A 4,802-nucleotide genomic window follows, 5' to 3' on the forward strand; every position below is an offset into this window, starting at 1 on the left:
AAACTCCAAAGGAAAAAAAGATCATTTATTAGTCTTTTACTACTTGTAATTAGAAGCATTTTTAAAATATCTTCATTAATTCTTTGGAAATTCCATACATATTTTGAGTATATTCACCCCAGCTCCTCCCCTTAACTCTTCCCAGCTCAACTCCCCCTCCTTATGTCCCAATTTCCTGTCCTTTTTTGTTTTTGAACCATTTTTAATTTTAGATTTAATTCTCAGAGAAGATGTGGGTTGTTAAGGGATTTTGTTTTTTTGTTTTTTGCTTTTAATTCTCTCTCTCTCTCTCTCTCTCTCTCTCTCTCTCTCTCTCTCTCTCTCTCTCTGTGTGTGTGTGTGTGTGTGTGTGTGTGTGTGTGTGTGTACCTAAGAGGTCAGAGAATTGGGTCCCCTTAGAACCACCCACCCAATATGGATTCTGGGGATTGAACCTGGGTCTTCTGGGGTAAGCACTCTTAACCACTGAGCCATCTCTCCAGTCCCCTCTGGTTTTTTTTATTTTTCACAAGCTCAACTTTTTAGATTTATTTTAATTATCATCTACAAACTTAAAAATGCTTCTCATCAGGCAAAAATCTCTGTCCAATTTACACCTGGCTCTCTGGACAGAAGGAAACTGCACAAGCTTCTAACCGAAATCTGTAGTTCTTGTTGGGACTCAAAGGTCTGAGTCCACTCCTGCTGTTTTACAGATACCCATCACCTGCTTTGTCTACGATATGGATTTCAGTACAGATTGGTAATACTAATGTATCTAAAATGTTTTTTAATGAAGCTATGTATTTACATTTTTTAATATAAAACTCCAGTCCCCTCTTACGAATATTTTTCATCAAGATTAATTTTAACATTGTTCTCTTTTATGTTGTTTGGTTTTGTTTTTATTTTTGACACAGAGTTGGCCTGGAACTAGTGGCAATCCTTCTGTCTCAACCTTCTAAATACTGAGATTATAATTCTATAACCCATGGATGTTATAGTCCTATAACTTATAGGTGTTATAATCTTATAACCCATGGTGTTATAATCCTATAACCTATAGGTGTTATAATCTTATAACCCATGGGTGTTATAATCCTATAACCCATGGGTGTTAAAATCCTATAACCCATGGGTGTTATAATCCTATAACCCATGGGTGTTGTAATCCTATAACCCATGGGTGTTGTAATCCTATAACCCATGGGTGTTATAATCCTATAACCCATGGGTGTTGTAATCCTATAACCCATGGGTGTTGTAATCCTATAACCCATGGGTGTTATAATCCTATAACCCATGGGTATTGTAATCCTATAACCCATGGGTGTTGCAATCCTGTAACTTATAGGTGGGCAGCATAACACCCAGCTGAGACTTCACGTTGTTTCACCCATTTTGGACTTGCTGTCTAGGCTGAGAAAGAATATGAAATTCAGGGTCCTATGAGCCATGACTGCCTTGGCCAGCATGGGAAATCCCCAGACAGGCTGAGATGAAGTTGGTAGCAAGCATCATCAGTTTTCATAACTATCATTCTGCTCACTTGGGGAAGAGCAATAAGAAGCTTTACCACTTGAAGAAGCAGAATTTCCACCCAACTGTCAACATCACACTGATTTTGGTGAAGCAAAGAAGATCACTGCTACTAAAATAGTGCTAGCTGCCATCACTGATGATGCAAATTGCCAAACGCTGTAGGGTGAAAAGACTCTGGAGGCAGTCAACCGTCATGCAGGCCAAATACTCAGCAATAGACCTAAGGAGGAGATGAAGGATATGGAACAGCCAGTCTCTTGGGGACCAAATGGGAGTAGGATTATTGAACATTGTGTTTGCAGAAAGAAAAGGTGGTAGAGACTTCTAGAAGGAAAGAAGGATGGGAAGTATAAGCAGCAGCAAATCCACACCTGTTCTGAGTAAGCTTTACTTCAGAAGTTGGTTGGGCTGATCATGTTGAATTTTCTATAATGTCAGGAAACCCAGTTCAAACCAGTCTTTCTCCTGATTTAGGCTAGCAAGAAGTCATTCTCATGCAGGAAAGCATAGCGAATAATTTAACCTGGGACTCCACTTGACCTGGGCTATGCACTTATACCGCTAACAATGCATCTAGCAACCTAGGATTCCAACCTGCATGTACACCCCACCTCAAAACATAGAATAAGTTACCTCTTTCTAACAGCTTGGTGATGACTTCCACTTTATTGCTGGTGTCTTAGTTATTTTTTTCTTTTTGTTTTTTGTTTTATTTTTCTTCCTTTGTCTTAGTTATTTTTTCTATTGCTGTGAAGTGACACAATGACCAAGGAAACTTATAGAGGGAAAAGGTTTATTTGGGACTTGCTCACAGTTTCAGAGGGTCAGTCCATGACCAGCATGGTGGGGAGTGTGGTGGCAGGCAGGCAGGCAGGCTTGGTGCTAGAGCAGTAGCTAAGAGCTTACATGCTGAAGAGGAAGAAAGAGAGTCAACAGGAATGACGTGGACTTTTGAAACCTCAAAGCCCCAGTGCCGAGAATGGGCTACATCTAATCAAGTTGCTGGACAAAGGGCCCCCATGGAAACTCCCGAACAACCAAGGCTATTGCTAAGGCTATTAGTTGCCCTCCACAAATGGATAGCAAGGCCCTGTTGCTGAAGACAACACCTACATAACTCACTGTACATGGAGAAGTCAAGCACATAGTGGCTACTTGGAACCTTCATTCCTGAGTAGTGTTCATGGTACTGGAGGGTACTCTGCACGCTACCAGAGGCAAAAGGTAACCACCAATCCAGCTACAAACTATTCCATCTACAATGGTGACCTGCCAGCAAGATACACTGATGCAACAGTGGCATGAAAGTTGTGGGCATAACCAGCTACTATCTGACTGGAATTAAGGCCTACTCCCTGAGATGGAGCCCATGCCCAACACTGCTCAGATAGCCAATAATCTGAGGCCACATAGGCCTCAGACCTGGAGAGAAAGCAAACACTCCTGTTCTGCTAAAGGAACAGAGCAATAAAATTACTCCTATTAATATTAATATTAATAATCCTATTAATATTCATAGATCATATACTCTTCCTCAGCTGTCATCAGAGAAGCTTCCTCCTGCAGTAAATGGGAACACAGAGACCCACAACTGAACAATGTACAGAGAGTGAGAGACTTTGAAACACTCAGTTCTGAATGGGATGTCTCCACCAAATCCCTTCCCTCTGGGCTCAGGGAACTCTAAGGAAGAGGGGTAAGAAGACTGTGAGAACCAATGAAACAAGGCCCTTTAGACACAATGGGATTGATGTGTGTGTGAATTCACAGACTGTGGCAGTGTGTGCAGTGGCTGCACAGAACTAAGCCAGATGGGTCCCAGTGCTGAGAGAGGATGTGGACACAAGCCCCCAACCCCAACCCAGAGCTATCTCCAATGGACAACTGCTCAAAAAGGAAAGTTAGTTCTCTCCAAGAGAGTCTCATTGTGTACACAGACCACACTTAAGGGCAGGCCCCACGCCAGCAGTAGATGGCCAACACAAAATGAACTCATTGTATTTTTGGAGGGTTTTTGTCTCATAATGTTTTATTTGGGCATTTGTTTTTCCTTACAGGTCGTTTGCTTATGTATTACGGTTTCTGGTTTTGTTTTTGTGTTTTCTGTGTATGTGAACATGTCTGCACTGTATGTATTTCCAGTGCTTTTTCTTTGGCTCTTGTTTTCTGTTTGTTTATTTGTTTGTATTTTATCTTATCTTCATTTTTGTAGATGCCTGTCTTAGTCAGTGGTTTATGACTGTGAAGAGACACCATGATCACAGCAACTCTTATAAAAGAAAGTATTTGATTGGGGCTTGCTTACATTCAGAGGTGTAGTCCATTATCGTCATGGCAGGAAGCAGCATGCTGACGGACATGGTGCTGGAGAGGTAGCTGAGTTCTACATCCAAATCAGCAGGCAGCAGGAAGAGAGAGACACTGAACCTGGCTTGAGCATTTGAAACCCTAAAGCCCACCCCTAATGACACACTTCCTCTAGCAAAGCCACACCTACCCCACCAAGGCCACACCTCCTAATCTCTCTCAAGCAGCACTACTCCCTGAGAGCAAGCGTTCAAATATTTGAGCCTGTGGGGGGCCATTCCTATTCAAACCATCACAATGTCTATTTGTTCTCTAATGATGGAGGGAAAAGGGTGTGGATTTGGGTAGGTGGGGAGGATCTGGGAGGAGTGGGGGGGAGGGGAACCATAATCAAAATATATTGTATGAAAAAATCTGTTTTCAATAAAGAAAAGAAAGAAATCTCTACACCCACTCCAGTGGCACATCAGCAAGGCCATACCTCCTAATATTTCCCAAACAGTTCAACCAAGTATGCACTAAGTCTTAAAACTTATGAGCCTATAGGGGACATTCTCATCCAAATTGCCATAGTTGTTTTTTATTCAAACATTCAGTAACTAGAGGAAAGGAGGTAAGGAGCCCTAAACCACTTGGAGAGCATGCACAGTAAGATAAACTGTTCTCTGACCTTTTCAGGAAAAAATCCCTATCTACCATCATATGTCTATGCAAAATTATGAATGCATAGGAGTAAAATCAGATGCATCATAGAAAATGGCATGCATAATGAAGAAAAGCTTACATAACTTAAGCAGAAAACCACACATATGCTACCTCTAGCACCTAACTCCTTTTGAATCCTATGAAAGGATTCCATAAAACCGCAAACAGTAACATACTGCTCCTGTGCACTCCAGCTTGGGTAGCCTGCTGCTCCTTTGTAGTGTCTCCTGTACTCTCTCTTTAAATGAAACCTCTTTCTTTCTTGACAT

The sequence above is a fragment of the Peromyscus californicus genome, unplaced genomic scaffold (genome assembly GCF_007827085.1).
Source record: "Peromyscus californicus insignis strain IS unplaced genomic scaffold, ASM782708v3 Scaffold_6__1_contigs__length_162567912, whole genome shotgun sequence".
NCBI lineage: Eukaryota > Metazoa > Chordata > Mammalia > Rodentia > Cricetidae > Peromyscus > Peromyscus californicus.